The sequence below is a fragment of the Acanthochromis polyacanthus genome, chromosome 1, assembly GCF_021347895.1.
Source record: "Acanthochromis polyacanthus isolate Apoly-LR-REF ecotype Palm Island chromosome 1, KAUST_Apoly_ChrSc, whole genome shotgun sequence".
In the NCBI taxonomy this organism is placed as follows: Eukaryota; Metazoa; Chordata; class Actinopteri; family Pomacentridae; genus Acanthochromis; species Acanthochromis polyacanthus.
In genome coordinates, this window is record NC_067113.1 from 2,340,029 (window position 1) to 2,352,985 (window position 12,957).

The 12,957-nt window shown below is 38.7% G+C and overlaps 1 protein-coding gene across 3 annotated transcripts in view; it reads right to left on the reverse strand.

The window, feature by feature from the left end:
- The window catches only part of LOC110967034 (leucine-rich repeat and fibronectin type-III domain-containing protein 5-like), a 167,709-nt gene that overhangs the window by 78,093 nt on the left and 76,659 nt on the right, over positions 1-12,957 (reverse strand). For 2 of the 3 annotated variants that reach the window (XM_051947015.1, XM_051947017.1), the window contains one exon: positions 2,678-2,790. The exons of the other annotated variant lie outside the window; for it this stretch is intronic. The gene's annotated coding sequence lies outside the window, so the exon portion shown is untranslated. The remainder of the gene's footprint in view (positions 1-2,677; positions 2,791-12,957) is intronic. 3 annotated transcript variants of the gene reach the window in all.

Sequence of the window (12,957 nt, forward strand, 5' to 3'; positions counted from 1 at the left end):
GCACATACATTATAAATCTATTTTCATCGCTAGAGTCCAAAGAGCAAAATGCTTTCAAGCTGTTAGTCTTTACTCTGAAAATCAAGACTGAATGTAAAGAGTGTAAAGGTTGCCTGGCCAGAATGGTCAAGGAAGGTGGCAGGCAGACAAACTCAGCAGACTTCTTTGAGTGACAAAGAGGTGCAGATTTTATTATGCCGTGCTTCTCCATTTTTGTGCAATCAAAGTTACAAAACAATACAAATAATTCTCAAAGAAAATTAACTTCAAAATAATTCTTGTAGCTACACAACAGAGAAGGAAAAAAACCACTCACATTGTGGCAACACAACCTCACCTCTCTCTTGAGGCAGCAAAGCTTAACTGCTTATATAGGGCTTTCAATTGACACCTATCCACCTGGGTTCTACCACAATACAACATGGTGACCTACTGTTTGACCTAGCTGACAACAACTCGCTTAACACCATCGCCATAGACACTACCAACTTCTACGAATGTTTAAATGATTATCTACACGGGTACATGTAAAAACATTGCTGCTGGATGCTTTGTAAAACAAAAGAAACATTAATCCAAAGAAAAGAAAACCCTCCACATGGTCTGGTCCAATGATGTCACTCTGACATCAGCAACACTATAAAATCAGGAAGTGGTGGGCCGGCCTCCTTCCAAACACCAGTTCCACATGATGAACCAGAACAAAGGAACACACAAAGGTAAGTATGAACAAAGAAACAAACAATTCATCAACATTTAACCTGTAACTTAATAAAGGATAACTGAAACTAATAATGGCTGTGTGTTTTCCTTTAACTCATGGATGTAAACTGCAACAATTAACACAAACAAACCCGGGATAGTAAGTGCTAAAATGTTACAATGGCACGGTTAAATTGAAACAGAATAGACAAAAGATGCTAGTGTTGTGTAATGTGAATGTTTTAAGGGACAAGTGGTGAGGTGAAATTACAGTTCTCACCCACTTTGTCACAAAGAGGCTGAGCAGCTATTTGACTTCAATGCCACTTACTCAGTTTATTAAAATTTTGCTCTCTATATGGAGTGGAATTAAATTTCATTCTTCATTGAAAGTAATCCAGCTAATCCTTTGACATAACAGTGTTTCGGTAAAAAAATAGTTTATTTTCCACCTGAAGTTCAATTTACTCGAGGAGTGCTAATCAGTCTGTGATACATACACCTATTATGGCTTTTATTTTTAGTCAGTCTGCTTATTTTTAAAAAATAACAATAATCTAACTGATCCTGTCTTTGTGAATAAATCTACAATCCAATTCTAGTCTTAACTTAGATATGGAAGATCAGTAGATAGCTACATGTTTGACTTCCCCGCCTTATACTTTCTAATTCCTGCTTCTCTTTTCTCTCAACACTTTCTCCTCCATTCCCTCCTGCCTCTCTCTAGCTGAGTTTAGCAGTCAGCCACATCCCAGTGGGACATATTGAGGTTAGAAGTGTAGATCTAACAACCAGCTGAGGAGAGGAAAAGGGAAAGCAGGCTGGGGAAAACAGTGTTAGAGAGAGAGGGCATGGGGCAAAGGGAATCAGCAGCAGAGTCTCAAGGGGTGAGGAGGTGAGAGGTGGTTTTCTGACAGAGAAAGCCGACATGAAGATGACAAGCTACCATGCCTCTGCCTGAAAACATTAGCAGGGAGGTAAGAGATGATGAGGAATGGAAGAAAAGAAGTGGATAGGAGTTAAAGGCGTGAATATTTAGCACCTAAAAGGAAGAATTAATCATACCAGTGGTGAAGACCACAGGCGCTGCTGATTTCCATAGCAGAGTCTGGTTAAACAGCCTGTTCTACACTGCAGAGGGAAACTAATCTTCAAGGCAAATTCACAGAGAACTAAGTAACACTCATCAGGTTTCTTATACAAAGCCAAACAAGGCTGGACACAGCCAAAATGCCAGTGTAGTTTCGACCAGATCTCCTTTTCCACTACAAGGCCAGCTGAGCTAACCTGGCATCCAGGTGACCGTGGCTTTGACCCAGATTTAGTCTGCTTTCCTTAACTACAGTAACTTCAGAGTCTAGTTTCTGCTAACAGGGAAAAGAGGCTTCCATTAAGTCTTTGTACAGCAAACAGTCCCCAGAGGAACAAACTTTTATTACAAGCCTCCACAGCAGAGTTATTAAAGAAGGCTACATTTTGGGACATGCTGTTTTCTTGTGGATGAAATGAATCATACCACGTTTATGTAGAAATATTAAACAGAGCCAGCAGGTGATCAGCCTAGCTTAGCGTAAAGAGAGGGGAAATAGCTTGTCTAGATCTGTCTAAATATAGTAAAACTTGCCTAACAGCTCAACCTTATGTACACATTATCTGAAAACACAAACCCCCCATCTTAAAATAAACAAATTGTGTTTTCATGAAGGTTTAAGTCATGGAGATCTGTAGAATAACAGACATTTTGTTTGCTTGTTTGCTTTAAAAAAATGAATATAAAGCTATGTTCACATTTTGTGTTAATTTGTGCATTTTAGGGGTGCTGAAACACATATTTCCACTTATTTATGGGAGTTCTGCCAAGCTAAGCTGATTGTCTGCCGGCAGATATGAAAGTGGCAACTCTGTCACGTAACTTTCAGCAAGAAAGCAGGCAAAACTGTTTCTTAAAATAAACATAAAAACAAAAACATCTTACCTTGAGGGATGTAAAAGCAAATTACACTCTGCTTCAGGATTCACATGTTATCATGGCCACAACATAATGGATGAGGATGCAGGTCTAAAATCTTCTTGCAGGTTTTTTTCTCACTACAGGACATAAAAAAGGAAATAAAAAAGAGAAGAAATTGGTACTCAGTGTTGAGCTCAGAAATACGTAGTGGAAACAAATACAAAAGTGACTGTTCTATTTCATGCTGTTGACCTCGAGCACGGTAAATGTGTACAGGATTCTGCAGCATTGATTGTGTTCAAAAACAGCCTAATTATCAATAAACTGCTTGGTTTAACTGAGAACTAAAGTGCTGCAACTGTGCAACCATTGAACCAACTGGAAGTGTTCGAAGTTGACAGCATGTCCCATAGACTGAGCCTCCCACACAGGAAATCTGCCCTCACATGCTGTTGCTACTGGATATCAATGACTTGAACAACCCTAACCATTGATCCAAAGATATCCCTCTTCCTTTCTTTCCTCCCTCCACCCCCCTCCCGGATTTCTTCATCATCTCCTCCTTCATTGTATCCGATTTTCCCACTTGGATTTTTCTCCCTTTCCCTCGTCCACGCTTTGCATCTTCCCTCTATCCCTCCCTCCCTCTCGCTTTTCAACTCTGCTCCTTCAAAGGATAGAGGACACAGCTGAAACAAAGGCCGCTTCTATTCCAGCTGAGCCAGCAGGATAGAGGGAAGGAGGAAGGGAGGCAGAGATGGAGGGATCAAAATGAGGCAAGGAGGAAAAGAATGAGGGCAAAGAGTAAGGTGGAAGGGAGGGTGAGTATGACAGAGCTAAAAAGAAAATGAAGGCAATGGTGAGAGAGGGAGGAGAAAGGGTGGGGTCCTGGAGACAGAGAGGGATGGAGGGTGAAGGGAGGTGGAAAAAAATACAGAAAAAAAGTGGATGTATGTGAAAGTGAAGAGGATGAAGGATGGAAGGAGATAAAGAAGACAGATGCAGAGAGGAGTTAACAGATTGCTCTCACATCAATAGTGTGGTGGTGTCTGGTATCAGCAGCAGCGTCTCTCTCTCTCACACACACACACACACACACACACACACACACACACACACACACACACACACACACACACACACACAAAGAGTTATCGCATAACCTATAATGAATTCTGCACAGAGCAGCACAGACACATGCATTCTATTTTATCACATGCAGAGTACATTTCCTAAATCTGCCCATTGGATTGCAATCACAGGTGTGCCTGTCTCAATGCAATTCATTTTTTATCGTTGTGATTTCAGCTGACATCAGTGCAGCTCAGTGCTGGAATTAAAAGTAATTTAAACCCGTCAAAGAACAGAACAACACAGTGGACTTTAAACTACTGGATGGACGGACGGATAACATGAAGTAGATGATGAATAATGATTTGGCTGTCATATTTTTCAGTCTGAATGACCTTGAAACAGCAAAAAAGCAAGCAAAAACACAAAGTACAAGGTAGTAAAACAGAGCCTCTTTGTCAGCAAATCTGCCAGAAGCAGCAAAAGTGATTGACTGGTGTTAATATGCACAACCGCACCCTCTGGTGCATGCAAGGGCATGAGCTTCACATCCACTGGACACTGAAGGGGAAAAAAAGCATGTGTGGCTGTTCAGCAATCTACCTTTGCTATTTTTCTATGCATTGTTGCTAAATAACTGAGATTTCTGAATGACTGATTTGGTGAATCACTGTCTGCTTCCTCCTCTAAATGTTTATTTATGAGCTTTTAAATCCACCCCGAAAATGACCCTGAAAGAAACACATCTGCGACTACAAAGTGGAAAGTGTCCTACTAATTTGCTTGCACAGCAAAATCTAGTCCAAGGCTATTATGTAACTTCACACCAAACTTTGTTACTGCAGCTATTTAAAGACACAAACAGACGAATAAAAGTCATCTATTGAATCTAATCCATCTTACCGAACCATTCTCAACCCTTTCCACCCTAGAGGTCCATGTTCTGTTTTTATAAAGCTGGTATTTGTCTTAATTTTACATTTTAATTAGATGGAAAAGAGAAAAGGAGTTATTAATTCTCTCAAGTGTCTATAGAGTCCAAGGTTGTTAATTTTAGCCTTATAGTCATATAACTGTTACTGACTGACTTTAAGCTCATGGTTTAACAAATAGCCAAGAGTTTCAGGGGTTCACATTTGAGAAATCCTGAATGTATCCTTTAAACCTGCACCAGACAGACACAAACTGTAGGTCAATGGTTAGCTTCTTGTAGATTCTCAGTGTGAAAAGCCAACCAACACGGTCTACTGAGCCTTTGTCCCCAGGGTGAGACCACATTCATTCCAATTTAGTCTGTACTGCAATGTCGCATGTATCCTTTAATGAGGCCTGGGTACCTGAGGGGAAATGCCACAGCAACTTTATTCAACATGGGCTCCCTGTAATGTTGAAAGTTTTGACCGATCCCTACATGAAAGAAGAATCTCAATCTGTTGAAAGAAGAAAGGTCTCCTAAAATAAATTGCTTTCAATTATTCAATATCTTATATAACTCCATAAGTGGAAAAGCTATAACTCGGCTGAGCAACTGCGGGACGTCTACCGAATTACAGCTTGTTTATACTTTAGTGCTGAGCTCACAGCATGGGTGGTCAGGAAAGACAGCGCAGACATCATAGATTTCCTGCGGCCAAAGCCACGAGGTATATACATCCCAATCCCTGCAACATGATGTCATTCATAGTGTAAAGAAAAAAAAACACACTGTAGAGAACTGTGCATGGTGGCACAGATGAACACTGTACAACAACACAGAATATTTTGCAATAAGAGCATTTGGTCTGCCCAAGTAGACTTTAAAGTGTTTTATTGAAACCTGAGAAAATTAGCGCAGACTTATTACAGTAAGGTGCGTTCTGGAGAAAACACTGAAGTTTCGAGTGTCTCTCAACAGGTTTATTGTTGCATAAAGCTGATAGTGGTGACTCATTAACACATTAACATCAAAGTTGAACCTACTTCTATTTTGAAGAGTCTTTCAATTATTTGCACATTTCCAACATACCTATGTTCTATGCTATGCTTTATTTTTGAAGCAAAAATTGAAATATAATTATAGTCAGCATATCAGAGTTTTAAATGAAAGCATGACCCCATAAGATGCAATTTAATGGCAGAAAAAAGCCTGGTCCCGACACAAAGTCTTCTGGGGTGGAATGAATTATGAATGTAAACCCTCCACCTATAAGATACGAAAATGATCACTTATGCTTGCTTGAAATGATTCATGGTAGTTTCATATGTGCGCTCTTGTTCAAATTGGCAGTGGCAATTTGGTTGATTTTAGAACAACTTTTTTTCAGTTTGATGTGTTACAGCAAAAATCCCTGGTCACAGTTGAATCTTTGATCTCTGCTGTAAATAGATCTGGCCAAGACGTGCTGTCTCAGTGAAACACATTCCTATCCCTAAATGTGTTTCTTCTTCTACCCAGAGAAAAACTTTCTTGCTCAAGACAGTCTTTTCTTGAACTCTCAAGACAGCAAGGAGATCTCAAATGTAAGTCATAGATGAGATCTCATCATTGTGTCTTTATGATCTCATTCACGTCTTGCTTATTGCTCCTAAAAAGCCAGGAGGAGCACTACGGAGTTGTAAGAGAGATCTCAATTGCCTTTAATCTTAAGATCATCTCAATCTGAATTATTGCTCCTAAACCCCTCTGAGGAGCAAAAATGAGATAATGTGAGACCGAGTTTTTGAGACGTGTAGGAGAAATGTAAGTCATAGATGAGATCTCATCATTGCATCTTTAGTAAAACTGAGATAATGTGAGAATGACTTTGGAACAAAGGTAAAACAAAATTGCGATTAAAGTGGAAAAAATAAAAACCAACTGAGAGCAAACTGCAATCCCATTTATTCAATACAACACAATGAACAGTGAACTGTAGCAATGACAGCAATCACAAAAGTCACAATTTTTGGAGAAAAAAGTCACAATTTTTGATAAAGACAGTTATAAAAACAAGTTGTTACTTTGAAAAAAGGTACAAAATTGACAAGATTATTGAATTTACAACCCATCGAAAATGGCTCTGCAACACACATTTGGGTCTTGACCAACCAGTTCAAAACCACTGATTTATAAGCATGTCAAAAAATGTTAAAAAAAAAAAACAACAACCAAAAAACAGGACTAGTACACAAGGGGCATACTGGTGAACAAGGGGCAGTTGTAAACAATGTGTCTGAAAAGCCAGTCACTTTAATGACCTTTGACAGCTTTTATTTATGTGTGCCTTTTTAAGCTTGGCCTCTTCTACTGGTTTCCAGTTCTCCATCGTAATGCGCCGCCTCATGTTGGCTGCAAACAAAACAGGGAAAGGGGCTTAAATTAATTTCAATTTTTTTTCTAGAATATTTCAATCCACTATTATGTCCATTCGGCTATCTGTAAATCGACTGTACTATACAAAAATGGTTTCATCTAAATGTATCATGAAAGTGCCAAAGAACACCCCACTCCATAATCCAAAAAGATAAGATATGGTAGTTACCATATCTGCCTCGGTAACAAGCTCATTTCACTAATGTCAGACGCTAATACGCTCGTTCATTTCAAGACAGCACCTTTAATTTAGCATACAGCGATGGGTGGTGCTCCCGTAGATGCGCTATCATATTCGATGTACTGCCTCCTCGGGCTGCCACTGTCCTCAAGCACGTTTTGCACGTCGGGCGACCTTCTTCCTCCAAGCCGTGACCGTCTGGCTTTTTACGGTAGCCGAAGTATTCCCAAACAGCCGACTTAGTCCGCTTGGACGGCGGAAAAAGTTCCGGGGGCTCGCCTCCTTCAGCCATCACACAGCCTGCAGAGCTGCCTGCTTGTCACTCACAACAAACGCAGGTGAGCGGGGGGAGGGGCGCTTTAGGCTGCAGCTTCACACAGCGTGAGGGACCTCTGCTTTCTCCCTGATGAGACGTCACATTAAAAAAAACGCTCATACCGCAGGAACGGTATGACGGAAAATTTTTGTGGTTTTGAAACGTTGACTTTTTCATACCGCGGTATACCTTAAAACCGGTAACCGGCCCATGCCTAGAAGGGACATGCTATGATGCTGGGGCTCGTCTCATATCCATGGTGACAACACCTGCGGCCAGACCCAGTGTGGTGACGTTGACTGTCTGCAGCACCTCCTCTTGCAACACAAAAGAAGTGTTAATCTTCAGTATTAATCTCCAATGAAGAAAATAACACAAATAAATAAAAAGCATTAAATGAAAGGGTGTGTCCAAACTTATATATAGTGTTAATCAAATGAGGTAGGCAATGCTGAAAGAGGACATTTGGTCCCTAAAATGACTGAACTTGTAACTTGTTTTCCTTTGTCTATATCTTCTATAGTATTTTTAAAAACATACACAATATGCTAAATGAAATTTCAAGTGATGGAGCACAAACGGTGAGTGCATTGGTTAAATGTATGTGATGTGTGAGTTTATTCTCTCTCTGTGCATTGGAGGAAAAAAATCTCTAGAGGATTGAGACCTCTGATGCTGATTTATAGCCTAACTGACCACTGCAGGGCTCCGGTCAGAGATCATGCGAGACATCAGTCGAGTTGAACTGTTCACTGTAGAACTGTATGACTACAGTGATGTATTCTTGGTACAGACCAATTACTGGAAATGTATAACAGGAAATAAAGGACTGAATTAGCATGGTATACTACCATGAATTAAATGCAGTAAATAAATACTTACAGAAAGTAGAAAATGCATTCCTGTCAATACCAACCATCAAATAGTTATAATGACTGCTGTAACCTGAAATCACCTAGCATATACATGTGAACTGGAAACAATCTGAGGGTTAACAGTCACACAAACCAACTCAGTTAGCTTAAATGATGCTAAATAGCGATCATGCCAATGAGTAGAAACAGACATTGTAAGGAGTGCAAATACACACCAGGAGCTTAACAACACTTCCCAGCAGAGGTAAGTAACATGTACATATTCACTTCACATATTTCACATATTTCACATAATTATTTTCACTGTAGTTCCCTCTGTAAGTAACACAGTGACAGAATGTATGACTGTTTTGATCCTGGGTTTCATACGCTTTCTCTAATAAAACATCTACTGGTAAAAACACAAATGTTATCAGATGGGGATCTGTGGTCTAATTCAGTGGTTCTCAACTGACATGAATACACCCGTTGGTGTGTATTTGTGTCTATTTATCATCTTTGCATTGACTACTATATTTCATGACAAAAGGCATAAAATTTCAAGGAAGCGTCTGTGAAATAGATTTGAGTCAAAAATGTAGGTCCCAGCTTAATGAGTGATGTGGGTCCTGAGGATAGACAAGTTGAGAACCACTCATCTTATTTGTGTCAGTTTAGGTCTCCTTAACGTGAAAAACTTTGAGAACCACTGAGTTAAGGTACGTCACCTTAACCTAATACAACTTTACTAGTAAGAAAGAAATACTTGTATAATACTTGCTAGCTGTTGACATTCTGTTCTAGCTGGTTAATGTTAGCTAGGTCAACAAAATAAAACTTGAAACACGACCAAAGTAGTTGTCATCTAGGAGATTCCAAAACAGACCCACAACTCAACAGCCTCTGAGATTTAAGACAGTATCAGGAGGAATTGCCTTCTGACTCCAATGTTTAAATACTATGTGCAATTGTCTTTCACAAGATACTAAATATTTCCTTACTTCAAAATAAGGGATGCATCATTTTTAAAAGCATCCATTTGGAGTTGTGAAATGTGTAGCAGGTAAATAGTTTTCCACATTAAATATGTTCCTAAATGCAAACTTTTGCATTTAATCAAAACTGATCATCAAAAGTTTCGGTTTAATTTCATAGTAAATACATATGGGTCATTTTTGACCCATGTGTGTAAACTTGATGTAATGTTTTTCTTATTAACATAAGAGGAAATGAAAATAATGATTTGTGTCCAACATCACATTTAATACTAGGAATATTAAACAATGAAATTAAGAAATTTAATTGGACAGTAAGCTTCCTTTACTTAGCAAATGACAAGTTAAAAGTAGAAAATAGCAATAACAAATGAAAATAGCTCACCACCTGCCTCCTTCTCCTCTTCAGTTCTAGCTGTACATGATTTTTCTTTTTGGCTGAAGGAAACCTTTGTCTTTTTGATTTGTATTCAGATGTCATTTTGTAAATTACAAATTCAAATGTATGATTTTAACTATCTTAATATTTTCATATATCACAAACAAGATAAGAAAAGAAAAAGAAAGGGGAAACCTGGGATAGCAATGGAAGACCACAGGCTTGGGCTGGTGAATTTTGTGCTGGTTTAAGATTTGTTCTGTGGGTTTTATTATATTACAAATTACAATATATGAAATAAGTCTGTTCCTTGGTCAATGACTTTTGTGTGTAGCACAGAGTAGCATTTAAGGGATATTTTGGATTAATGTCTAGAATATATTTCTAGTTATAAAAATTTACCATAAAGTATAACACTTTCAAGAAAAAAACAATAAAATTTCACAGTGAAAGTAAGGAAATTTTTTGCAAAAAATAAGATTTTCTTAAGTCTCAATTTGGCATGAAAGGAAAGTCATTACATTTTGCGAAAAAGCAATTATCATTTTGCTGTCAGATTATCAGTCCAGTACTGATTTGATTTTAATCAATTTAGTCAGATTTTGAGCATTTATTGGACTGGAAAACATCTAAATTGCTCACTGCAGTGGTTCTGCCTGCTAACTGCTTTTATCTTCTTTGAGTGGTCTTCCACTGCCATCATAAGTTTTGAATTTCTAGGTTTTGAAATTTTGCATGACCTGCACGGTTGAATTTCCTGACCTAGATCAATGTACAGTGTCCAGCATCTTTTACCCATTTCCTTTTGTGGTGAAGCATGGTGAAACACTATGTCCAATAAAATCATGTTATTCATTCAAATTTGATTCACTGGCAATCACTATAGTATGTGCTATAAATCAAGGGAAACCGCTACCCGTAATATTCGCAGCTAGCTTAAATCAGAGCTAGCTTAAATGCATGGTAGTTCAAAATCCACCGCCCAAAACGAAAATAAACTGACTGCTGATATCTGGCAATCAAGGGTGTCGATGTATAATGCTGTTGGCGGTTACATAACTAACGTATATGTAAGAAGTTCAAAACTTACCTCCACTCCATAACATCCACTCCACAGTGTAAACGGATGCCACTCACAAAACTGCAGCGCTAACGGTCCAATCAACACTGACGACTTATTATCAGGCCGCTCTGCAGTCCACCAGTAAATGAGTGACAGCCTACCTGTCCAATAGGAAAAGATGCGCCAATTATGGGTTTATCATGACCCATTCCGCTCTCTGTGCCAGCTTTGAACTTGCTACTGCAGTTTTTAGGCCAAATGAGGATTTTATGTTCATTATCACTACGTTACTTGCTATCTCTAGTCTCATTTTACTTCTGCTGGTACAGATCATGGGGAAGTGGTTAATAATCTAGTTATGCTGTGTGTTATTATTTTGTTATTAATTGAGAAAAAAATGGAATTTAAAAGTGAATTATTTTCTGTCTTGTTTTCATCTCACTTACAGGGTGCAGTCATATAATAAGCACAATACAGAATTTGAATTGTAGTGGTATAAAACTAGTCCTCTAAAATGAAAATACTCTAGTACAAGTCACTCAAAATTTGATTGATAAGATTTTATGGAGCTACTGATCCATGTTCTGGAGATTTAAATTAGACTTATTTAATATCATTTAGAAATCTCTCCTTTTGATCAGAATAAGACACAAACAAGCTCTTTCTCCTGAGGTCATTATGAGAAAAGTGAGACATATATGAGAGGAATAATGAGATCTCGGGAACCATAGCTGAGTTTTCTTTAAGCTCTGTCTATGATCTCATGGCCTCACTTTCAGGAGGCTGAAATTAGACGGATTTGAGATCATACTGTATAGAGATCTCTTGTTTTGATCCAACATGAGATTATATGTGACTGTTTCTCCCCAGTTGAATCTGAGAAGCAGGAGAAAAAGCCTTTGGTCTCACCGTAGTATCAATCATGTCTCATTTGTGTCTACGAGAAATCAGAGACAACAATGAGATCTCTTCTTGGATTTTGCTTTCCTCTAGGTACACACTCAAAAGCTTAGTCTCTAGATCTTTTCATCAACAATACTTTTTTCTATTTAAAAAAAAAAAGTAGATCTAGTGTTAATTGTCCTAGGTCCCCCAGGTCTTTGTGTTTGTTGGTGCTGGACGGCCACTTTGATTGTTCATTCCAGTCATCAAACTTTAAATCCTGTCATACCTTCATACCTGTTCACCTGCAACATACAGATTCCGAAACAGCCTGGGTTTCGGAAGCCAGCCTCAGAAGTGCAAGCAGAATGCAAAACAGACCTCTAAATCCCTCAAACATGCACACAGTCCATTAGTTAGCCCACACCAGCAGCTGCTGTGTGCTTAAACACCGCAATACAACATTTTGGATCAGAAATACACATGCGTGCATATATACATCATAGAAGTGATATGCTTATGGGATCAAATCTCTAAAGCTTGTTTACCACGCACAGCTGCATAGCAGTACAAGTGTCAACCATAAAAAACGCTGTTTATGTGAGATGTGTTTGTGTGTGTGTGTTTGTGTGTAGCGCTTGACCGAGTCCATGAATAGAGCCCTTTGCCAGCCAGTAAGCCACTCTTCTGAATTATTGAAACAGGTCAGTAAGCAGGAGGACAACAGTGTCTGCATGTGTGTGTTTGCGGTTGTCTGTCTGTGTTCAGCACTGCACTACAAATTCACGGCTTAAGTTTGCTGTTCTGTTCCAACACTGCATAGAGGGAATTACTGGCTCTCTGTTCACTTACTCTATAAAAATAAACACACTGATTTTTTTGACAAATGTAAAATATTGCAAATTACATTTACTACAGAGATCTATAGAAAGCATCAAATTGAAAAATATGAAGAAAACCATAATAACTGAAAGACAATGTTACAAATGCTGATATTTAACAGCTAAATATGAAGGAAGCTCCAGAGCAGCTGTGCTCTCTTCTGCTTCTGTTGTCCTGTGTTCCCCCCCCCCCCTTTTCTATTCCAACAAAACAGCAGCCAAAATAAATTGTGCAGCAGAATAAATATCAAGGGTACCCAATGTTACAGGATGAAATAAATATAAAGAAGCCAGGCAGAGCTTCTGATCTGTGCTGCTATGATATCTAATGCAACAACTGAACAGATGCAC